We start from the raw sequence: 26,085 nt of genomic DNA, 5'->3' as shown, positions 1-26,085 counted from the left end.
GGAGTTCAAGACGATGAATCTGCTCGCAGTTAAAACCAGTCTTCCTATGGACAATCTCTCTAAGTGCCCAAGAGTTAAGTGTTAAATTTTACTATGCAAGAAGACTTGCTACATACTTGGCAAAGCTGTCTCACGTAATGAGTCAAAGCACAGAAAATACAAGTTTTTTATTTATTTATTTTTTGCTTTTTAAGGCTGTGCCTGCAGCATACGAAAGTTCCCAGGTTAGGGATCGAACTGGAGCTGCAGCTGACGGCCTATGCCAGCCACAACAATGCCAAATCCGAGCCACATCTGCAACCTACACCACAGCTCACGGCCATGCCAGATCCTTAACTCACTGAGCAAGGACAGGGATCGAACCTGTATCCCCATGGATACTAGTCAGGTTCATAACCCGATAAGCCACGACAGGAACTCCCAGAAAAAACAAGTTTTTTTTTTTAAGAGCCAATTCTCAAGCCTGAGATTATATTTTTAGAAGGACTATTCAAAATACCCACTGATAGATTTTTCAATTGCCCTGGAACAGTTCAACCTCCGAAATGAGACACTAAACGGTATTAACAAAAACGTGAATAGGTACATCTGAAGACATGTTTTTTCAAAGTTACTTTAAGAAAGCTTAGAGATAGTTCTTTCTTCACAGTGACATCACTTAAGATGCCATTTAATCAAGTATCTTCTATACAGTAATAGAAACATATACTACTGTCTTGGGGCAAGATATTACAGTACCATGACAAGAAGACAAATGAACAGTCTCTATTTTCCTATGATGAAATTCACAATCTAAAAGGATATCCATTTCATCTGCAGCAAAGGCTGGGGGAGGGCCAGACAGAAAATACAAGTCCATAGTTAGGCTGGAGAAAGGTTTGGTATTACATGTTTCAGAAACACTTTATACTTCCCAATATTAAGAACAAATCATAGTTCTTGTAAGCAGTTTTTTTTTTTTTTTGTCTTTTTGCTATTTCTTTGGGCCGCTCCCGCAGCATATGGAGGTTCCCAGGCTAGGGGTTGAATCGGAGCTGTAGCCACCGGCCTACGCCAGAGCCACAGCAACGCGGGATCCGAGCCGCGTCTGCAACCTACACCACAGCTCACGGCAACGCCGGATCGTTAACCCACTGAGCAAGGGCAGGGACCGAACCTGCAACCTCATGGTTCCTAGTCGGATTCGTTAACCACTGCGCCACGACGGGAACTCCGTAAGCAGTTTTTGATACGGCAGATCTGACCAATTATAACACCTATATATCATAACAGGGTGCTACTTGAGGATTCCAAGAGCACTCTGCAGGGAGGAGGGGGCACACACTTGCGCAGCATGTAGAAGTTCCCAGGCCAGGGATCAAACCCTTGCTACAGCAGTAACCAGAGCTACAGCAGTGACAATGCCAGATCCTTAACCCGCAAAGCCACCAGGGAACTCCTGAGAGTACTTTTGAGATTAACAAAGAGGTGGCAGGCAAAGAAGCTGTTTTTTGGTATGGTAGTAGGAAAAGTATGAAAACATTATGAATCAAGTGAAAAAACCACAGCCTAGTCAGCCTCATGTGTGTTATCAAGACCATGACTTATATGAGGGTCTCGGGAAGAAGGCTAGCAGCATAAAATTCTTCCTATGACTCAATTTCACCCAACACTTTCCAGAACTGATAGGGAACCAAGAAAAGAGCCACCTCTCTGGTCTTCAGGTTTTTAAATTCTTATAGGTAAAATTTAAAAAATAGAAGGTAAAAGAGAAAACAACAACAACAACAACAAAACAAGATAAAAGAACCCAGTAATTATATTTTAATGCTACAAGAAAGAGTTCTTTGGGGGGGTTGCTTTTTCTTTTTTTGGGGGGGGGAGCCCCTTAGGTCATGGCATGCACAAGTTACCAGGCCAGGGAGCAAACCTATGTCAAAGCTGTAACCAGAGCCAAAGCAGTGATAATGTCGAACTCTTAATCTACTGAGCTACTAGGGAACTCTAAGAACGAAACTGTTCAATCTCAGTACATACATGGATTTTTTTGAACACTATATCCTATCTTTTTAATTCCTTTTTCTTAGTCTCTAGCACTATGCTGAACAAAGCAACTTGGGGATGAGTGGGGAATAGGAGAAATGGGGAGATGTAGATCAAAGACTACACACTTCCGGTTATTAGATAAGTTGCAAGATCTAACGTACAGCATGGTGACTGCGGTTAGTAATACCGCATTATTTATTTGAAACTTGCTAAGCAGGTAGCTAAGCAAGAAGATCTTAAAATGCTACCACTACAAAAAAGAAATACTAATTATGGAGTTCCCATCATGACTCAGCAGTAAGGAACCCAACTAGTATCCAAGAAATACCAATTACAGGACATGATGGAGGAGTTAGCAAACATTATGGCGGTAAACACTTTGCAATATCTAAGTATCAAAGCAACACTGTATAAACTTACACAATGTTATATGTCAATTATATCTCCATACAGTTGGGGTAAAAAAGAAAAGATACAAATAAAAAAGACAAGACAGGATCCTGGCACAGGAGAAATGAATGTGACTAGGAACCATAAGGTTGCGTGTTTGACCTCTGGCCTCACTCAGCAGGTTAAGGATCCTACGTTGCTGTGGCTGTGGTGTAGGCCAGTGGTTTCAGCTATGATTGGACCCCTAGCCTGGGAACCTCCATAGGCCGCAAGTGTGGCCCTAAAAAGACCAAAAAAAAAAAAAAAAAGATAAAGACAATGTTCAAGAAAATAGCTACACTTCTTCTCAAAACAATCACATTATTTATTTTATTTTTCATGGCTGCATTCGTGGCATACAGAAATTCCTGGGCCAAGGAATGAATCCAAGACACAGCTGCAGCAATTCCAGATCCTTTAACTCACCGCACTGGACTGGGGACTGAAATGGAGCCTCTGCAGCAACCTGAACTGCTGCAGTCTGATTCTTAACCCACTGCACCATAGCAGGAACTCCAAAACAAACATATTTTCAGATTTTACATCCAACAAGCCTTCCCCTTATCCTCCACTCTTCTTCCCTATTGACTGACCAAAAAAAGTCCTCAGAAAAAATTTCTTTCAATTAACATTTGGGAGAAAATATTAACTTAATTATTACCCAACCATTAGAATAGCTTTTTTTTTTTTTGTCTTTTTGCTATTTCTTGGGCCGCTCCCTCAGCATATGGAGGTTCCCAGGCTAGGGGTCGAATCGGAGCTGTAGCTGCCGGCCTACGCCACAGCCACAGCAACGCGGGATCCAAGCCACGTCTGCGAGCTACACCACAGCTCACGGCAACACTGGATGGTTAACCCACTGAGCAAGGGCAGGGACCGAACCCGCAACCTCATGGTTCCTAGTCGGATTCGTTAACCGCTGCACCACGACGGGAACTCCTAGAATAGTTTTTAATGAATCCAAAGAAGCAAAATTCTACTACAGAATTAAATTTATAATATATGATCTTATCCAAGAAGTAAATATGTTTTGTTTTTTTTTTTTGTCTTTTTGCTATTTCTTTGGGCCGCTCCCACGGCATATGGAGGTTCCCAGGCTAGGGGTCCAATCAGAGCTGTAGCCACTGGCCTACGCCAGAACCACAGCAGCGTGGGATCCGAGCCGCGTCTGCAACCTACACCACAGCTCACGGCAACGCCGGATAGTTAACCCACTGAGCAAGGGCAGGGATCGAACCCGCAACCTCATGGTTCCTAGTCGGATTCGTTAACCACTACGCCACGACGGGAACTCCCAAGAAGTAAATATGTTACTAAAACAATGCTTACTACAATTTCCCCTGCAGTAAATAATCTCCAAAGATGGGGGCCAAGAAGCGCTCCCTCCCTGTAAGAACATACCTCTTCTATCAAGAAGTAGTTGATTTCCTTTTCCCTTGAATCCCAGCTGGTCTTGTGTGCCTCTTGCTTGACCGAAAAAAAATTATGCAAACATAACACTGTGTCAAGTTACAAGTCTAGCATTTAAGAGGCTTGACAGCTTTTCTTCCTGCTCTCAGAGCTCTAAGCCACCACATAGCAGGTGCAGGCTATCTTGCTGGAAAGGCCATCTGAGGGGCAGAAGCACACATTCCAGTCAATAGTTAGCATCAAGGTCCCAGGCCTGTGAGAGAGGTCTTCTTGGACCTTCTACCCCTGATGCCAGCTGAATACAGCCATAGAATTAACCCTGCTGATAACACATGAAACAAAACCAAGTCAACCTGCAGAATCCCAAGGGAAAAAAAACGTTGCTTTAAGTTTTGGGTTGTTATGTAGCAAAGCTAACTTATAATACCCCTATGTAGTGTTTAAACAGAATTGGACTTAATAACAGAGCCTTCCAACAATTATAACCATAGCAGTTTTTCAGCAAAATAACAAATGTCTAATTCTACAAAACACTAAAAAAATAAAAACAAACACACAAAAAAATCCCCCCTCAAACTATCTGTTACTGAAAGCCCAAGAGAAATATTTTTAATATTTAAATTTAAATATTTTAATATTTAATATTTTTAGTATTTTAAAATACCATTGGAAGTTCCCTTGTGGTTAAGGATCTGGGGTTGCCGCAGCTGTGGCACAGGCTGCAACTGAGGCACCATGGGTTCGATCCCTGGCCTGGGAACTTCCACATGCCCAGGTGTGGCCAAAAAAAAAAAAAAAAAAAATACTATTAAGGGAGGAAGATCATGATAAAAGTATTTTATTTCAGGTGATCAACATCTCTTCAGATTTGACATCCTGGTATATTGCCCAGGGTCCTTAAAACACCAAATGATACTTAATCTTAGCAGGTATAAATAGTTACCTAAAACCTCAAATGAAGTAAATAATAGGCTAGCCGCCTTAGCTAAATTTAAAGATAGCAGCTATTTTTTTTTTTCTTTTTCGGCCACCCCCACAGCACATGAAAGTTCCTGGGCCAGGGACTGAATCTGAGCTGGAGCTGTGACCTATACCACAGATGCAGCAAGGCCGGATCCTTAACCCCCAGGCTGGGATGGAACCGGTGCCTACACAGAGACAAGCCAGATCATTAAAACTACTATGCCACAGTGGGAACTCCAATGGCAGCCATTTTTAAAGGTTACATATTAATCTGAGAGAAAATCATGAATTATTTTTATTCTTTTTAATTTTTTTTATGGCCACACCTGCAGTATATGGAAGTTTTCAGGCTAGGAATAAAATGCCAGCTGCAGCTGCAACCTATGCCACAGCTATGGCAATGCAGGATCCTTAACCCACTGCACTACAGTGGGAACTCATGAACTATTTTTAAAATAAGTAAATTCCAATACTTTTTTTTTGGTCTTTTTAGGGCTGCACCTGCCTCATATGGAAGTTCAGGCTAGGGGTCAAATCAGAGCTGCAGCTGCCAGTCTACACCACAGCCACAGCAATGTGGGATCCAAGTCTAATCTGTAACCTACACCACAGCTCACGGCAACACCAGAGCCTTAACCCACTGAGTAAGGCCAGGGATTGAACCTGAGTCATCATGGATACTAGTAGGGTTTCTCACCACTGAGCCATGATGGGAACTCCATCTTTTTTTTTCCTCCAATACTATTTTTTTTGGTCTTTTTGTCTTTTTAGGGCTGCACCTAGTAAAAAAAAAATTTTTTTTAAAGTGCTAGTTCTTTTATAATTCCTACAAATATAAATTGTGGTATAATGCAACAATAGCATGTGTTTAGAAACATACATAGGAAGAACCACTGAAAGTACCTCAAACTTCCAGGCAAAGCGACAGAATGAACATACAACTTTTACTCTCCCTCAAAGTCCTATTAAAATATGACTGTAGCTCCAACTTGACCCCTAGCCAAGGATCTTCCACCTGCTGCAGGTGTAGCCCTAAAAAGAGAAAAAAATTCTATGAAATTAAGAATCAACAGATTTTTTTCAAGACAAACTCATAAATACAAATAACGGGAGAGGAGACAACAGTGACAAAACTTCTGGAAGGTAAAAAGCAGATTGATAAGTGACAGTGACTTAGCAGTCCCAACAAGGTGAATCTTAATTCATGAGAAAAACTTAAGAAGGAACCAAATTTACAAAGGCTCAGAAATTGATGGCACAAGCAATTCCTGGAAGTAGAACTAAAAACAGGACTGCTTACAAATCTTTTTAAGTAGACGAGTATATAATCAGTAAGATCTAGAGATTGTGGACACTAAACAGGACATGAGACCGGTCTTATTCAACAAAAAAGAAAGCTTGACATATAGCACTGGGAACATCTAGTCACTTACAATGGAGCATGATGGAGGATAACGTGAGAAAAACAATGTGTATATATATGTATGTGTGACTGGGTTACTGTGCTACACGGTAGAAAACTGACAGAAAACACTGTAAACCAGCCATAATGGAAAAAATAAAAATCATTTTAAAAAATAAATAAAAATAAAAACAAAAGTGTAAGACAAAAGGATACCTATATATTATCAAAGACTTAAAAGACATCAACCAAATGCAATTAGTTGACTATACAATACTGATTCAAACAATTCAAATGTAAGAAAGAATAAAACCTCACTTGAAAGAAAAAAATTTAAATGGATATCAAGAAATTAATGTTCATATTTTTAGATGTGATAACTGTATTATTGTGTTGTATGTGAGACTTTTAAAAAAGTCCTTATGTCAGGGTTTCTCAATTTGGGGTAGAATAATTATTCATTTTGAGGGGCTGTCCCATGAACAGTTGGATGTTCAATAGCTCCCTAGCCTCTACCTACCAGATGCCAGTAGTACCTAGTAGCCTCCCAGCTGTGACAAATAAAGTGATTACAGTGCCAAATTTCATCCAGTGGTCAAAACTGCCCCTACTGAGAACCACTGCATTACCTCTCAGTAATATATCCTGACTTATTTAGAGATAAATGATACGACATTTGGAATTGGCTTCAAAATAATGTGGAAGTAGTTGAGAATAAACACAATGGGTGATGGGGCACATGGAAATTTGTTACAGATTACTCAATGTCTGGATATGCTGAACATATCCACTTAAGTTTATTGGATATCTCTTTTGTACACTTTTATATAACATGTTATATTCATAATAATGAAAAATTTTAAAGAAAAGTTAACTAGAAATGCTCAAATCCTGTAGTTGGGTGTCTAAAAACTTTGCCAAACAATCTAGCAATACTTTACAAAAATAAAAAGGTTCACGCTCTATAGCCAATTTTACTGACTGTAAAGAGAAATTCTTCTATGCACCAAGAGACATCTATACAGATACTGATGCTTCAGTATTTGTAGCAGCAAAACTTGGAAATGTCTGTTATGGGGGGAATAAATTTTAAAATATGTATTGGCATATCTGTGCTCATTGAAAATTCATGTTACTTAAAATGTATATACATTTCCATTACATACATGCAAAAAAATTTTTTTAATGAAAGCTGTCAATGCTTTTGTATATTTTAAAAATATGATTGGCGTATAGTTGACTTACAATGTTGTGTTATTTTCAGGTATACAGCAAAGTGAATCAGTTATACATACATATATCCACTACATCTACATAAATTCTAACAACATCCAAAACATCATTACATGTTGTTTGGGAGTACAAATCTTAAAACTAATAAAGATAAAAACCTTAAAACTAGAGTTCCCATTGTGGCTCAGCAGTAAGGAACCCTACTAGTATCCATAAAGATGAGCGTTCAATCCCTGGCCCTGCTCAGTGAGTTAAGGATCTGGCATTGCCAGCAGCTGTGGTGTACGCTGCAGATGAGGCTCGGATCTGGTGTTGCTGTGGCTTTCAACAGGCAAGATAAAGATCAAAACAAACTGAAGAAAAAAAATAGGAGAAAACAAAGATCATGAAAGAAGAAAACGTCAAAACAGAAAACTGAATATGCTTAGTCGAGAGAATGAATATCCTTAAAGCTAAGAGAAGTTATTGCTTCTATGGAACAAGAGCGAAATCCTCAAAACAAACAAGCAAGCAAACCTTTTGGGAATAAGGAAATCTTTCAAAAAGTAAATAAAAAACAAAGATGGAGGGAGTTCCCGTTGTGGTTCAGTGGAAACGAATCTGACAGCATCCATGAGGACCCAGGTTTGATCCCTGGCCTCACTCAGGAGGTTAAGGATCCAGCATTGCCGTGAGCTGTGGTGTAGGCCACAGACATGGCTTGGATCCAGTGTTAGTGTAGCTGTGGTGTAGGCCAGCATCTGTAGCTCTGGTTTGATCCCTACCCTGGGAACCTCCATATGTTGTGGGTGCGGCCCTAAAAAAAAAAAAAAAAAAAGAGTAGAATAAAATAAAATAAAATTCCCGTTGTGGCTCAATAGGCTACAAACCCAACTAGTATGCATAAGGACGAAGCTCTGATCCCTGGCCTTGCTCAGTGGGTTAAAGAGCTGAGTTGTGGTGCAGGTTGCAGATGCGGCCGGGATCCTGTGTCTCTATGGCAAAGGCCAGGCAGCTGCAGCTGGCCACAAGTGTGACCCTAAAGCTAAAATTCACATGGGAATGCAAGGGATTCAAAAAGCCAAAACAATTTTAATACAAAGCTACAGTATTCAAGACAGCATGGTACTGGCGTAAAAACAGACATACATAACAATGGAACAGAACTGAGAATCCAGAAATAAACCCATACATCTATGGCCAGTTGGTTTTTGACACTGCTGTCAATAATTAAATGTGGAAAAGAATAGTCTTTTCGGAGTTCCCATTGTGGCACAGTGGAAACGAATCTGACTAGGAACCACGAGGTTGCGGGTTCGACCCATGGCTCACTCAATGGGTTAAGGATCCAGCATTATCGAGAGCTGTGGTGTAGGTCACAGACGCAGCCCGGATCTGGTGCTGCTGTGGCTCTGGCACAGGCCTGCAGCTGTAGCTCCGATTAGACCCCTAGCCTGGGAACCTCCATATGCCATGGGTGTGACCCTGAAAAGCAAAAAAAAAAAAAAAAAAAAAAGAATAGTCTTTTCAACAAATGGTGCTAGAACAACTAGATAGTCACATGCAAAAGATGAACTCAGTAAGCCACCTCATAATATATACAATAATTAACTTGTAAAATGGTATGTCACTGTGGAAAACAGTATGGCAGTTCCTCAAAAATTCAAAATAACCATATGATCCAGCAATTCTACTTCTAGATATACACCCAAAATAACTGAAAGCAGGATCTTGAAAACATACACTCATGCTGACTGCAGAATTATTCACAATAACTAACACATGTAAACAATCCACGTGTCCAACAGCAGATGAAAGGACACATATAAAGGAAGAGTAAATAGACTTAAAAAGGAAGGAAATTCTGACAACCATGGATGAACCCTGAGGATAATGTGCTAAGTGAAATAAATCGGTCACAAAAAGATAAATATTGTACAATTCCACTTACATGAGGAACCTAGTCAAAATCAGAGAAAGTACAAAGGTGAGTGCTAAAGGCTAGTGAGAAAGATGAGAAGTCACTGTTTAATGTGTATAGACTTTCAGGGGTTTTTTTGGTTTGTTTTTTTTGTTTTTGGCCATGGCCATGGTATGCACAAGTTCCTGGGCCAGGGTTCAAACCTACACCAGAGCAGTGAAAACACCAGATCCTTAACCTGCTGAGCCACCAGGGAACTCCTAGACTTTCAGTTTTGAAAAATGAAAAGAGTTCTGTAGATGAACAGTACCAATGGCTGCCTAACAATATGCATGTACTTAATACCACTGAACTGTATATTTTAAAATGGCAAAAATGGTAAAAAATTTTTATGAATTTTAAAGTAAAAATTGGAAAAAACAGACCAAAGATCTAAATGTAAGAGTTGAAATTATAAAACTCAGAGTTCCTCTTGTGGCTCAGCAGAAACAAACCCAACTAGTATCCATGAGGATGCAGGTTTGAGCCCTGGCCTCAATGGGTTAAGGATCTGGCACTGCCTCGGGCTGTGGTGTAAGTCACAAATGCAGCTCAGATCTGGTGTCACGAAGGCTGTGGTACAGGCCAGCAGCTGTGGCTCCGAGTCAACCCCTACACTGGGAACTTCCATATGCTGCACCTGCAGCCCTAAAGAAAAAAAAAAAAATTGTAAAATTCTTAGAAGAAAACGTAAGTGTAAATCTACATATCCTTGGATCAGCAATAGTTTTTTTGATATGATACCAAATACACAAGCAACAAAAGAAAAACTGGGTAAACAGGACTTTATCAAATTTAAAATTTTAGTACATCCATGAAGTGAAAAGGCAAACTTACAAAAGGGGAGAAAAATTTTGGAAATCACATTGTCTGTTAAAAATTAAGTATCCAAATATAAAAGAATTCTTACAGCTCAACAATAAAAACACAATCCAATTTGAAAACGGGCAAAGGATATATATACTACAAAGAGAATATGTAGAGAAAGCCAATGTATCACATGAAGAGATGTTCAACATCATTTAGACCTTAGAGAAATGCAAATCACAACACTATGACGTATCATTTGACACCTACTAGGAAAGCTATTAATAAAATAACAAGCATTGGTGAGTATCAGAAACTGCTGATAGGAATACAAAATAGTACAGCCAGTTTGGAACAGTCTGGCAGTTCTCAAAAAGTTAAACAGAACTACCACATGTTCCAGCAATTCCACTCCTAGGTATATATCCAAGAGGAATGAAAACATATAGTTCCTATTGTGGCACAGCGGAAACAAATCTGACTAGTATCCATGAAGATGTGGGTTCGATCCCTGGTCTAGCTCAGTGGGCAGGGGTGCCATGGGCTGCAGTATAGATCGCAGATGCAGCTCGGATCCTGTGTTGCTGTGGCTGTGACCTAGGCCAGCAGCTGTGGCTCCGATTTGACTCCTAGACCCCTAGCCTGGGAATGTCTATGTGCCTCAGGTGTGGCCCTAAAAAGCAAAAAAAAAAAAAAAAAGAAAGAAAGAAAAGAAAATGTTCATAGCAGTATTATTCTTAACAATTAAAAACAGAAATGACCCAAATATCCATCAACTGATGAAGGGAAAAAGAAAATGTGATTTATTCATACAATGGAATATTATTCAGCTATAAAAAGGAATTAAAGAAGTTCAACACCAGATCTGAGATGCATCTGCAACCTACACCACAGCTCACAGCAATGCTGGATCCTTAACCCACTGAGTGAGGCCAGGGATTGAACCCACAACCTCATGGTTCCTAGTTGGATTCATTTCCACTACGCCAAGACAGGAACTCCATATGTTTCCATTTATATGAAATATCCAGAGTAAGCAAATCCACATAGAAGATTCAACAAGACCAACTGACCGTCAAGTAAAATAAATCCACACCACCAAACATCATGAGATTTCACAACACTGGGAACAAAGAAAACCATAAGCTTCCAGAAAGGGAATTGGTCACATACACAGGATCAGGAATTAGAACAGTTTCTGACTTAAGAGCAATGTTGGAAGCTGGAAGACAATGAAAATACCATGAAAGTAAAAAGACTGCCACAATGGTGGTCCTACCTCAGATCTGAGATTAGAAAAACCCTGTTCATGATCCAAATGCCAATTCACTGCTAGCTTCAAGTTGTTCCTCAAAGTCTGAACTATCTTCTTAACCTTGTATTAATGTGGCATATGACCTTATACAATTTAATTTCCATAACGAGCTACAGGTTCAACAACAGAGGTTACATACACCAAAAAAATTACCGCATAAGCATGTTTTGGGATTGCTACTCTAAATTAAAACAGATTTTTTATTTATTAGAGATTTTCATTAGACAAATCTCTAATGACAAAAATAAAGGGTATAACTATTTCTCTTTCAAAAGAAATTCAAACTGGGGGGGAGGACACACCCTCAGCATGTGGAAGTTCCTGGGCCAGAGATTGAACCCAAACCGCAACTGCAACCTGTGCCACAGCTGTAGCAACACCAGATCTTTAAGCTGTTGCGCCACAGGGCAAGTTCCCTAAATTTTTGTTTTAAACCAATTTAATCAGTGTTTTATTTATTAGATTGTTTGTTTACTGGCTGCAACCACTGCATGTGGAAGTTTCTGAGCCAGGGATCAAACCTGCGCCACAGCAGAAACCTGAGCCACAGCAGTGACAACACCGTATCCTTAACCTGCTGAGCGCCCAGGGAACTCCCAATCAGTGTTTTAAACATGTGGTAAATGTATTCAAATCAACTTTGAAATGGATATAAACATCACAGCAATTCACAACTTTTTTTTTTGTCTTCTTGCCTTTTCTAGAGCCACTTCCTACGGCATATGGAGGTTCCCAGGCTAGGGGTCGAATCAGAGATGTAGCCGCCAGCCTATGCCAGAGACACAGCAACTCAGGATCTGAGCCACAACTTTTTTTAATAATGATTTTTATTTTTTCCATTATAGCTGGTTTACAGTGTTCTGTCCATTTTCTACTGTACAGCATGGTGACCCAGTCACACATACATGTATACATTCTTTTGTCTCACATTATCGTGCTCCCTTATAAATGACTAGACATAGTTCCCAGTACTATACAGCAGGATCTCATTGCTTATCTATTCCAAAGGCAATAGTTTGCATGTATTCACCCCAAATTCCCAATCCATCCCACTCCCTCTCCTTCCCCCTTGCAATTCACAATTTTAAAAAGAGCTCATGGAGTTCCTGCTATGGCACAGTGGGTAAAGGATCTGGAATTGTTCCTGTAGCAGTGCAGATTCAACACCCAATCTGGTGAAGTGGGTTAAGGACCCAGTGTTGCTGCAGCTGTGGCACAGGTTGCAACTATGGCTTGGATTCGATCCCTGGCCCAAGAACTTACATATTCCTTTTCCCCTTTTTTGGGGGGTGGCCAAAAAAAGGGAAAAGGAGTATCAATACTAAAAGGAAAAAATATAGGGTGGACCCTATGGTACCAGATTGGAATAAGGTACCAGTATGAAGTCATAGTTTCTGATATACAGATATAAAAATAAATATGGAAATGTCTATGTGTGTACTTATTTACATATACACATATTCCTTAGCTATATCCACTGATTATACTGAGAAAGCCTCCAAACAGTAAGATTACAAAAGCCGATGAGCATATCTAGCATCCATATCTTGGTTTCTAAATATTATACACCACTAAAAAGAACAAGGGATCCATGAAGTTCCCTGGTGGTGCAGCAAGTTAAGGATCAGGTCACAGCTATGGCGTGGGCTTGATCCCTGGACCCAGAACTTTCTCAAGCTGTGAGATGACAAAAACAAACAAAACAACAAGAACAAGGGAAAGCAGAACAAAAAGCACAAAACATCTTTTTGTGCCAAAACATAAAGAAGTACTCATCTTTAAGTACTTCTTAAAGTACTTAAGATGGGGGGGTGGTCCCATCATGGCGCAGCAGAAACGAAGCCGACTAGGAACCATGAGATTGCAGGTTCAATCCCTGCCCTCACTCAGTGGGTTAATGATCCAGCATTGCTGTGAGCTGTGGTGTAGGTCACAGACGAGGCTTGGATCTGGTGCTGCTGTGGCTGTGGTATGGGCCGGCAGCTGTAGCTCCAATTAGACCCCTAGCCTGGGAACCTTTAAGGCAGATGCGGCCCTAAAAAGCAAAAAAAAAAAAAAGCAAACTGGGGGACAATGTACTAAAATAAACTGTTATAATCCACATGAATAAAATAAGAAATCATGAGTTCAAACAAAAAAAAATTTTTTAATAAGTTAAAAATTTTGAGTAATAGGGAAGTTCCCATTTGGCTCAACAGTTACAAACCCGACTAGAATCCATGAGGCCTTGGGTTCAACCTCTGGCCTTGTTTAGTGGGTTAAGGATCTGGGATTGCCATGAGCTGTGGTGCAGGTCACAGACACAACTAAGATCTGGTGCTGCTGTGGCTGTGGCATAGGCTGGCAGCTGCAGCTCCAATTCAACCCCTAGCCTGAGAACTTACATATGCCACAAGTGCGGTCCTAAAAAGCAAAAAATAAAAAAATTAAAAAAACTTTTTTTGAGTAACAGTGTAGTACCCAGACCCCAACTTGGTTCCTAATGATCCCTGACTCCTAGTATTCACACCCTGTGTGGTCCTCTCTCCCACACTGTACCAGGGGTAGTCTATGAGGCCAGCACAAATATGGTGAAAGTGATGGTACTGTGCTTCTGCGATTAGATTATAAAAGATACTATGGGCTTTCATTTGGTTGCTCTTCCTCCCTCAGATCACTCTGAGAGAAGCCAGTTGCTATGTCTTAGGCACACTCAGGCAGCCCTATGGAGAAATCCATGTGGGGAGGAAATGAGCCCCTCAGTCCAACAACCCACAAGGAACTGAGATTTGCCAACAACCACAAGAGGAACCTTGGAAAGGAGGGAGCTGGGAAGGAGATCCTCTAGCTTTTAAAGAACTGCAACCCCCAGCAACAGCATGGCTCCAACCTCAAAAAAGACCCTGAGCCAGAACCACATAGCTCTAAGCCATTCTTAGTTTCCAGATATTCAGAAACTGTGATATTAAGTGTTTATTGTTTTAAGCAGCTAAGTTTTAGGGTATTTTTTATGCAGCAATAAATAGATAATACAAACAAGATAAGTGTATCTATTCAAAATGCACCCCAACAAATTATTTATTCATTATAAAGGAAAAAGTAACATTACAGATGGTATGAAACCCTGGTAGACATCACCTTAATCAAGTAATGGAAGTGAAAATTCTCAGTGATGGGTCAAAGTGAAATTGCTTACCACCTGACAGGATGGAATGAAAAGAATCCAACTAAAACCACACACCACTTGATAGGCTGCAGAGAGGGACAGAGCATTGCTTCTGTGACAGTCCTACCAAAGATGCATGACCTAAATCTCATCACAAGGAAATATGAGAAGAACAGAAACTGAAGGACATTCTGCAAAATAACTAAACTCTAACCTTTAAAAGTGTCAAGGTCATAATCAACCATACTTTAATTTTTTTAAAAAAGGGTCAAGGTCATGAAACAAAGATTAAGGAATTAAAGGCTAAAGATAGATAGCTAAATGCAAAAATGGACTGGATCCCTTCCTATAAAGGACATTATTGAAACAAATAACAAAACTTGAATTGGGTCTGAGGATTAGATGGCAGTAATATCGCAATGGAAATTTCCTAATTTTGATGGTTATATTGCGATTATGTGGCAGAATGCCCATGCTTTAAGAAATACACATTAAAGTATTTGGGGCTGGTGAATCATCATGTTGACACCTTAGTCTGAAAGATGTTCTAGGTATTGTATTTGCAACTTTCCTGTAGGTTTGGGATTGTTTCAAAATTTTAGAAAGTTAAAAACAAAATCAAAAAAGCCCAAAAGCAATTACAGCAGTCTCTTTATTAGAATTTGGGGATTAGATGGTATGTTGGATTGAACAACCCCCAAAATGATAAGTGGCACATATTAATTCCTGGGACTTAAAAATGTTACCTTATTTGGAAAAAAGGCCTTTGTAAATGTAATTAAGCACCTTGAGGTAAGATCATTCTGGATTACCTGAGTGGACCCTAAACAGAGTATCAAGTGTCCTTACAAGAGATTAAAAAGATGCAGGCGTTCCCGTTGTGGCTCAGTGGTTAACAAATTCAAATAGGAACCATGAGGTTGCGGGATGGATCCCTGACCTGGGCTCAGTGGGTTAAGGATTCAGCGTTGCTGTGAGCTGTGGTGTAGGTCGCAATAGTAGCTCGGATCCCTCGCTGCTGTGGCTGTGGCGAAGGCCGGCGGCTACAGCTCCAATTACACCCCTAGCCTGGGAAGCTCCATGTGCCTGTCTAGGGTGCGGCCCTAGAAAAGACAAAAAAAAAAGCAAAAATAAATAAATTACTAAAAAGAAGATGCACACAGAGAAGGTAGTGTGAAGATGAAAGCAGACACTAAAGTGATGTGGCCACAAGCTAAGCAAGCCAAGGAATGCTAACAGCCACGAGGAGCTGGGAGAGGCAAGGAAGGATTTTAGCACAGAGCCTCCAGAGGGAGTGTGGTCCTGCTAGTATGCCTTTTGGCCTCCAGCACTGGGAGAAGAGATTTCTGTTGTTTTAAGCCACTTAGTTTTTGGTAATTCATTACAGCAGCACTATAAAACTAATATAGATTGTATAAATGAGAACATTTAGTCAAAAGACACTCCTATTAGTATAGTATTATTTTAAGAAACATTTCTAAACTGGTATCACTGTGGCTTCTGTGAACTTTGGCTCTGATTTCAAATTTTTTATCTGATATACACCCTTAAAAGTTGGCAGATTACCCATGCAATCCTGCTGTGTAGCACCGGGAACTATGTCTAGTCACTTATGACAGAGCATGATAATGTGCAAAAATAGAATGTGTACATGTATGTATAACTGGGTCACCATGCTGTACAGTAGGAAAAAAATTATATTGGGGAAATAACTATTAAAAATAAAAAATAAAAAAAAGTTAGCAAAGGAGTGGTATCACTTACAGAAGCATGATGCTCTGCAAGTGACAGGGGGATGTGCTCAGAGGACAGTAGTAAATATTTCTATTACAAGGTAACGTTAAGAGAATTGTTTTCACATCTAGGCTTAGAAAAATATGACATACATTGGAAACATATTAAGATAACAATAGTTTGAAGTCTGTTGAAAAAATTTGGAATTCTATCCCTTTTTCCCTTGAGAACTAATAGAAAACCTTACTTTTACAACATGAGGGTGTATTTTTTTTCTTTTTTTGCTTGGGGTGGCAATGAAGTGAAATGCTAAAAAGACGCAACGCTGGAGTTCCCGTCGTGGCGCAGTGGTTAACGAATCCGACTAGGAACCATGAGGTTGCGGGTTCAGTCCCTGCCCCTGCTCAGTGGGTTAACGATCCGGCGTTGCCATGAGCTGTGGTGTAGGTTGCAGACACGGCTCGGATCCCGAGTTGCTGTGACTCGCGTAGGCCAGTGGCTACAGCTCCGATTCGACCCCTAGCCTGGGAACCTCCATATGCTGCGGGAGCGGCCCAAAGAAATAGAAGAAAAAAAAAGACAAAATAAAAAGACACAACACTGACACCTAAGATTTTAAGATTCTACCAATTCTATGGGTCAATATTACTGGGTAGTTAAGCCAGTAGTATTTAATGTTAAAAACTATCTTTTATATAGTCTACATATTTTTTCCACTCATCCCCTTCAGGCTTGCACAGTGACACTATTCCCACTCTATAAGGAAGAAAGCAAAGGCTAGGGAGATCCCATTGTGGATCAGTGGATTAAGAGCAAACCCAGCAGGTTAAGAATGAACCCAACCAATAACCATGAGGAAGCGGGTTTGATCCCCGGCTTCACTCAGTGGTTTAAGGAGCCAGTGCTGCCACAAACCACGCTCTAAGTCACAGGTTCGGCTCAGATCTGGCCTTGCTATGTATGGTTGTGCTGTAGGCTGGCTGCTGCAGCTCTGATTTGACCCCTAGCCCAGGAACTTCCATATGCCACAGGTGTGGTCCTAAAAAGACAAGAAAGGGAGGGAGGGAGGGAGGGAGCCAGCCGAGGCTAAAGAAAGTCAGTGAACTGACTTGCTTAAGTAGGCCTGTTGCTCCAAAGCCTATGACTTTTTCCCACCACCACTCGCTGCTGACATTCACTAAGTGCCTACAATGGCAAAAAACTGAATGCCTACAATGTGTCAGGTAATGAGAATACAACGAATAAGACAGGAACTTTGCCCAGATGAGCTCAGTTCAGGGGGGGCATCATCAATCATGTCTACATACTACAATTCTACAGTGAACCCTACTGCCTGCATGCCCAGAGAAGCTGCTGGATCTCCAAAAATGAAAAAAGAATTCAGAAAAAGGGGGTGAGTTGAGAAGACATTCTCTGTATAAGGAAAAGCACAAAGACTAAAAGAAAATAATTCTGAGAAAGATCGATTAGAACTGTTTCAATTACAGTGGTATACCTCATGAGATGCTAGCATGTTATTATAGGAATAAAGGTGGCAATATTTTTGTCCTAAATTTTATCTACTTTTAGCATATGTTTTTAAGAAACACTACACATTTCCGCAAATTTACAGCAATATTTTTTTTGGCCACACTCATGGCATGCAGAAGTTTCCAGGCAAAGGATTAAACCCATGCCACAGCTGTAACCAAAGCCATGGCAATGGTAATGCCAGATCCTTAACCCACTGAGCCACAAGGGAACTCCTTAAAGCAATAACTTGCCTCAAGAAACTCATACACCACAAAGCAAATTATGTCTGTGTTCTGATGCACAAACAGCATTTCACCATAGATACTATCTATCTGACTTCAATGATCTAGCCTGTTTCTTATCATAATTCAATATGAGAAGTTACTTAATCAAAACCTACTAAATACTAAATATTTCTACTATACTAATACATTCCCCATGGACTTATAGCTGGAATATGGAAGTGGTTTTTTTTGTTTTTTTTTTTGGCTTTTTAGGGCCGCACTCGCGGCACATGGAGGTTCCCAGGCTAGGGGTCTAATTAGGGCTACAGCTGCCAGTCTACACCACAGCCACAGCCAAACCAGATCCGAGCCACGTCTGTGAGCTGCACCACAGCTCACGGCAACGCCAGATCCTTAACCCACCGAGCAAGGCCAGGGATCGAACCTGCAATCTCATGGCTCCTAGTCAGATTTGCACCATGATGGGAACTCCCTGAAATATGGAACTTCCCTGAAATACGGAAGTTTTAAATGAAATGCAGAGTCCTTTGATTCTTAAACCCCCAAAAAAACCAGATTATTTTAAAATAAACATAAACGAAGCATAGACTTTTTAAAAAATTGTGCTATTATTATTATTACTTTGCTTTTTAGGGCTGTACCCACGGCACATGAAAGTTCCTAGGCTGGGGACTGAATCAGAGCTGCAGGTGCTGGCCTACGCCACAGCAAAATGGGACCCCAGCTGCATCTGTGACCTAAACCACAGTTCACAGCAACACTGGATGCTTAACCCACTGAGCGAGGCCAGGGATAGAACCCACATCCTCTTGGACGCTAGTTGGATTCATTACCTCTAAGCCACAATGGGAACTCCAACTTTTTTTTTTAATTAGGTGATGTGCCTGTCCATGAGACAATTAATAATGTTGGCAGTACCCTAATTGCATTAATAATGCAAAACACGGTTTGTATTCTTTTGCAACAAGGCACCTTTTTGAAACAAATTTTGCCTTATACTGTAATGAAAACAATACAGAGTAACACATTTAATGCAGCACCTGATAAGGATCCTTTTTATTTTGTTAAAATACTATTCTTGCAGTTCCTGTCATGGCACATTGGAAACAAATCCAACTAGGAACCATGAGGTTGCGGGTTAGATCCCTGGCCTCACTCAGTGGGTTAAGGATCCAGTGCTGCCATGAGCTATGATGTAGGTCACAGACGTGGCTCGGATCTGGCATTGCTGTGGCTGTGGTGTAGGCTGGCAGCTATAGCTCCAATTGGACCCCTAGCCTGGGAACCTCCATAAGCCATGCGTGCGGCCCTAAAAAGATAAAAGACAAGGAAAAAAAATACTGTAAGTGTTTATTGCTTTATAGCAAGATGACAATGAATAACATTTCCTCATAATTTACCTAATTTTGTGCTTGTGATATTATATTTTGATTATTTATGTTAATTAATTTACCTGGGGCCATTTCTGCCGTCCTAGTGTGCATTATTTCATGACCTCTTGTTTGTATCCATCAATAATATTAGTTTGAAAAGTGTTTTTTTTTTTTTTTTTTTGCTTTTTAGGGCCAAACTCGCAGCATATGGAGGTTCCCAGGCTAGGGGCTAAGGGTCAAATCAGAGCTGTAGCCGCCAGCCTATACAACGGCCACAGCAACACGGGATCGAAGCAGTATCTTCGACCTACACCACAGCTCACGCAATGCCGGATCCTTAACCCACTGAGCGAGGCCAGGGATCGAACCCGCAACCTCATGGTTCCTAGTCAGATTTGTTAACCACTGAGCCACAATGGGAACTCCAAACGTGTTCTAATGAAGTTAGGAAATACTGGATATGAGGAAGGAGGAGACAGTCTGTGAGAAGCTAAGGGAAATTAGTAACAATCACATTAACTGTTTTAAAAGTTAAAAAAAAAAAAACCTGAGTTATCCACAGAATATGGCAATTAAGTAATCACCAGTGACCTTACTGAACAGTCCCAGAACAGTGAATAGACTATTCTGCCAAGAATTTTGGCACTGAAATGCCAGAGATGGAGGAATAAAGAGGAAAAAATTAGTTCTAGTAGGGGAGGGGAGGTAAAGAGTTTTGGGTTTTTTTTTCCCCTTTGGATGAGCAAAGTCTTATGTAAGTTTAGAAGCTGAGGGGAGTCAGAAGAGAATGGGAGAGCAGGAACAATTACTAGAGAGCAAGGACCTGGCAGAAAAAAAGAGGACGAAAAGCAAAAGTTAGCGTGACAAAGCACAGCTTCTCCAGAGACAAGGAGGAAGAGGAGCGATGACTAAAGTATACTTGGAGCAATGGCTGGCTCCACAGTCCAGGCTGCATGCATCTGAATCCTGGCTCCTCCTATCGAAGCCATATAATCACAGGCAAGTTGGTTTACTTCTCCAAGTCTCCATTTGCTCATCTAACTTGGGGAGAACAGAATTCTTAAAGGGCTGTTCCAAAGATTCAGTCATTCTGACAAGCAATGAGTATTCTAAAGATAGTAGCTGTGGGGTTTGGTTTTTCATTTTTGTTTTGAAAAGACTCAAAGGAAATTTGAAAGAACTCACACAGGATATTTCTATTTTCTCTACAGAATAGGTAATTGGGTCACCCACTGAGATTAAAAGAGTGTTTAAGGAGGTGGGACAGTGATTCTTAATCTTTTTGAGAGATTAAAAAACCCATATGACTCTGATGAAAGATATACAGAAGGAGGAACATCCAAAATGTGCATAGTTTTAAGAAAGTTGATAGAAACCTCTTCAACAATAAAAAGAGGTGTTGAGGAAAAGATCTTCTGATTCCAGGACACAATTTAAATACCCAATTGTTTGAACAAAAGAAAAAGATTCCACCCTCTGGATTTATTTACATACCTAACAAATATATGAAGGTACAGAATCTGCCAGAAAAGATACTGGGCAGTCAAGAAATCCAAGTCGTTTATCCAGCTCTATTAAGTCATATGGCCTTTTTAGACAGCAGCCCTGTAGAGATGATGCAGTGCTAAAATTTTATGATTCTATACTTGAAATCTCACTTGACTGTGTAGACAAAAGAACACTTTATTTTCCTATGTCATAGTTTAACATGATTTTGAAGGGTAGCCTGGGAACCTAACCACCAAAATTTATTTCTACAGAAAAGTAAGTGCGCTCCTTCATTTCTGGGATGAGGCTGCAGAGGTTGTTGGCAGCATCAGGCATGAGTCAGGTATTCCTATCCTGGGAACTGCCTAGGATATTTTAGCGTTCCTCTCTCTGGACTAAAATATCCAGAATTGGACTTTGTCAGTCAGCAGTACAATAATACACACTAGAAGACTTTAAAGAAAACCTAGATTTATTAAATTAATGACGGCTGTTTAAATTACATTTAAATAGTAACCTACGAAGTTCCCTTGTGGCACAAGTTCAATCCCAGGCCCAGGAACTTCCACATGCCACAGTGCAGCCAAAAAAAAAAATTTTTTTTAGTAACCCAGAAGAGCCAAACGGAGTTTCCCAATTCAACGAACCCTTGCAAAGCAAAGAATCATTTTCTAAAGGGAAAAAAAAAAAAATCTTCCCAGAGATTTGAAGAAGCTTATCTTTTTTTTTCTTCCGCTTTTTAGGGCCACACCCCTGGCATATAGAGGTTCCCAGGCTAGGGGTCGAATCAGAGCTACAGGTGCCGGCTTAGGCCACAGCCACAGCAACTCGGGATCCAAGCCGAGTCTGCAACCTACACCACTATTCACGGAAACACCAGATCCTTAACCCACTGTGCGAGGCCAGGGATCAAACCCACAACCTCATGGTTCCTAGTCAGATTCATTTCCACTGTGCCGTGACAGGAACTCCTAGTACAGTATTTTAAAGTAATCTTTTTAAAAAAATAGTTCTGTTAACAATGTTACAACTCCTTTCCCATACCCTTAAAAATCATCCTTTGGTAACTTCCAATCTAAGACATTAAAGAAAGGATGTAGTCTACAAAAAGAGGATTCATAACATGAAACAGATCGTAATGAAGGTAAATGTAAGATATAAACTTCTACCATGGGATCAATGCAGCTACTAAATTGGCTTTCTCTACGACCTAACCACACAAAAACTCACCAAAGAATTAGAAGTTTCCAAAAAACTACTTAATCATGCCCATCTACATAAAGCAATACCTTGAAACACCTAAAAGAGAGAGGGTATGGTTTAAGTGATTTAATCCTTACACTGCTGTTTATTTGCTGAAACATTTAAAAGACAGAAGGTATGGCTTAAATGATTTAATCCTTACACTCCTGGTTATTTGCTAAACCTCAATCTTTTGTTATTTTTAATTCATGTATTAAACAGGCCTACCAATCTACCAAAAAAAGTGCAGCAGTGTCTCTGGTGTTGTTTTTAACTTGAATCGGCTGCCAAAAATCTGGATTTGTGACTTTCCAAAAAAAAAGAAGAAGATCTGGCAACTTTGGGCACAGATCCTGGCAAGAGTAACATTTGGAGGGAGCTGAATAGCTGAATAACAGCTGCCCCCTTCTAACAGCACATGCAGTATCTAGGTCCCTCCAATTCTCCTTGCTCACTTTGGTTACCTGCCTGGTCTTTAGAGTCATCAGAGTTTGAAATACTTATTTTACTGGAAAATTAATTGACTGACTGGTCTTTTCAGGGGTCTTAAGAATCTGTAATCACAGAAATACAATAAAGCAAGTGATGGTCCTAACACCAAAGCTATGTATACCAAACATGAACCGGAACTAGCAGGACACCATTAAAATGTACACGGCACTGTTATGGTTAAGAGCTTTTAGTATCCTAACTTTGCTCTGTCTTCGACTCCTCAAAGAATCATGATATTCGTTACTCTTCCTCAAAATAAAGAAATGAACCCTATATTTCAATATCCTGACACTCTAAGAGCAACAAAAAGCCTCCTGCATCTGTATAACAAAAGTAAAGAAGAAAAACAGGAAGCAAAAAAGGTCTCTGATCAGTCAAATAGACCACAGTTCACAGAACACATGAAGCCCTCTTCACTCAGAGCCTACTGGATCTTATTTTAGACATAATTTTAATAAGCTCAGTGATCTGGTTTCCCAGCCCACAATAGATGAGAGGCAGCCAACTGTAAAAGGGCTGGGGGTGGTGCTGCTAGAGGCAGACACTCAAAGCATCAAAACCAAAGCTAAAGACCTATAATGTCAGCAGAAAACCTCAAAACTTAGTAGGCTGGGGCCATTTGGTGTAGATACAATCCCCAAAAGCCTCCATCCCTGCATAGAACTATAATGAATTTTCTATATACTCTGTTAAAACATAGCACAGCTGACCTTAAAGTACATATGAAAATAAAACCCATCAAAGCTTTTTCCAAAAAAGTCATGGCATTTAGGAGTTCCCTTGTGGCACAGCAGGTTAAGGATCTGGCATTGTCACTGCAGCGGCCTGCGTCACTATGCCCCAGGTTTGATCCCTAGCCTAGAAATGTCCACATGCTGTGGGCACAGCCCAACACCCGACCTCCATACAAAAAAAAAAAAAAGTCATGGCATTTAAAGGACAGTCAGATTCACACAACACTACTTCTCTTGGTCAAAGATACTGAATTCTTAAAGATGCCACATTTCAAAAATATTTGTTCTTGGTAAAAATTTTATTAGAACCCAGATGCAGTAGTCCATGATATTTGAAGTGGAGGTAATTAAGCAGAACTATTTTTTCAGAGAATTCTAACTGGGAAGGTTCAAGGCCAAGACCAAGTATATAAGCCAAGTCTGTCTTGTGGGGATTCCATCACAGACACATTACCAGGGCTGAGGGTAACAAAGGACTGGTGTTATCCACACATAGGTTAAGTCTATAAATTCCATTTAAAATTCATGTTATACAAACAGTTTGGGAAGTCCTCTTGTGGTGCAGCAGGTTAATTTCTGTTTTCACAATCTTATTGACTAGTATGTATACCAAAAAAAAAATTTATTTTTTTCTAATCCATGGTAGTCTCAGAAGTTGAGTCATACTTTGGAGGAGTGTTCTAGGTTATAAACTAGGTGAAAAAACGTTAATACTGAATTTTAAAAGTTCAAATTACTGTCTGCACTTAATTTTACTAAAATTTTAACAAGGTCACCTTTTCGAGAAAAATCTAGAGAATATGTGGTATCTCAAAAGAAGTATTACTGGAGGCAAGGACATGAGAAGATTAAGATGCCATGTTTTGAGTGCTATTTCCTTCTCTGAAAAAACCTTCATAACATATATACCAATCAGAGTAGAGATTCAAGGCTACATTTCTTGATCTGTAGACTATCACACGTCATACGCACTCCTCTTCAATCTTTTACAGGTATAATCTCAAGTTGATAACTTCTCAATTAGTCTTTAGGAACCTATTAACTCTTTAAAGCCTTAAAAATGCATATACAGTATTTACTTGGATGACCTGTCCTCAGTGTGCTCCTGGTCCCTTTAATGGTTAAGAGATGGTTGCTTAAGGTTCAAGCTTGTTTTAACAAATAACCCACTTCATTTTAGTACAAGTACTCTGTCTAAAGTCTGCCCTTTTTCACTTGATAAAAACCAAAGTCCAGAGAAATTGGTGAGGATCTAACCTAATTTACAGAAACCACTGGGATTAATTCCACATTAATGGGTTTTGATCAAGAATGAAGTACGGATCAACGGCTGAGCTGTGTTTACATTGTCCAAATCTGCATTTTCATTGAGTTTAAGGCAAGATGAAAATTGGTTCTCTTCCTCTTGCAACTCCATCCCATCCTTCAGGATGGATAATCTCAGGATCTACTTCTTACTGCTAGAGGTTTAATACACCTTCTCCAAGTAAACAAGTGAAACACCAAACAAAAAGCGCTTTCCCACTTCTAAGGGGGGGGGGGGGAGACAGTGAGAGCTACCAGCAGGTTACAATATTAGAGAGAAAGGGGAAAAAATCCTAAACTTTAAGCCAAGCACAGAAGCACTGTTACTCTGGAAGCAGGATTAGGAAAACCTCTGTTAAGACACCTAAATGAATAACTCGTCACCTTAAAGGGCAAATAAATACTTTCTATGGGAAAAATCTAGCAAAATCCCTTCTACATTAAAAGGCTCTCCCCGAACATATCACCTAATTTAAGCGTTAAAAACCACCTTGCGAAGAGACTATAACAGCAACCTTTGTGTCATTTTCTCCAGCGGTTTCCAACGTTCAGGTTTCTACCTCTACTCTTCACAATTTAACAGCTTTCCTGTTAAATCCATTCCAGCCGACGGAAGTGGTAGTTTCTACATTTACATTTGGTAACCTCAAGGAATTAAAAACGCTTCTCCCTCGACTTCCCTCCTCCTTCATAAAAATCACGTTACTTTCCTTCTGAACTTCCTACTCTTAAGTGTCTGGACGAGCAGAGTGGACGTGAAGAGTGCGGCCGCTAAAAGGCAAGTGAACTCAAAAAATACTCGTGGATCGGACAAAAAGGCTTCCTCAGTCCGCCTGAGACACGGGCTCCAAGCTCAGGCGGTTCTGCGGAGGTGGGGGTACGAGGTGCCCGGCAGGGAAGGGGCATGGAGCCCTTTCGACCTCCGTCGACGGGGCCGCCCAACGCCCCAGTCCCAGCACCCGCTCTCAGCACAGCCGGACAATGGCCCTCTAGCACAGCAGTCCCAGGCCGGGAAGAGGCCCTGGGACTCCACAGCACGCGAGGCCTAGAAAGAAGGCCAGGAAGGAACGCTGAGCCGGCGAGCATACCTCCGGCCTAAGCGCGGTCAGCGCGCCGGGGCCTCCGCCGGCGCCATCACTGGGAGTGGGGTAGGAAGGCCGCCCGGCAGGGCCATCGCCGGCAGCCGGGTCCGAAGAGGCCGCGAGCCCAGCGGAGACGACGGCGGGAAGTGCAGGCCGCAGCCTGCTCAGCTGGCAGGCCCAGCGGCCCGAACCCACAGCCGACCTCTGGCC

At 40.7% G+C, this 26,085-nt stretch overlaps 1 protein-coding gene across 2 annotated transcripts in view; it reads right to left on the bottom strand.

The window, feature by feature from the left end:
• Positions 1-26,085, bottom strand: part of UBE2D2 (ubiquitin conjugating enzyme E2 D2) — a 61,009-nt gene that overhangs the window by 34,264 nt on the left and 660 nt on the right. Inside the window, exon 1 of one of the 2 annotated variants that reach the window (XM_047778783.1) lies at positions 25,882-26,085. The exons of the other annotated variant lie outside the window; for it this stretch is intronic. The gene's annotated coding sequence lies outside the window, so the exon portion shown is untranslated. The remainder of the gene's footprint in view (positions 1-25,881) is intronic. 2 annotated transcript variants of the gene reach the window in all.

Source organism: Phacochoerus africanus, chromosome 4 (genome assembly GCF_016906955.1).
Source record: "Phacochoerus africanus isolate WHEZ1 chromosome 4, ROS_Pafr_v1, whole genome shotgun sequence".
Taxonomy (NCBI): Eukaryota; Metazoa; Chordata; class Mammalia; order Artiodactyla; family Suidae; genus Phacochoerus; species Phacochoerus africanus.
The sequence above is the reverse complement of the archived record's forward strand: the minus strand, read 5'-3'. Positions and strand labels throughout refer to the sequence as shown.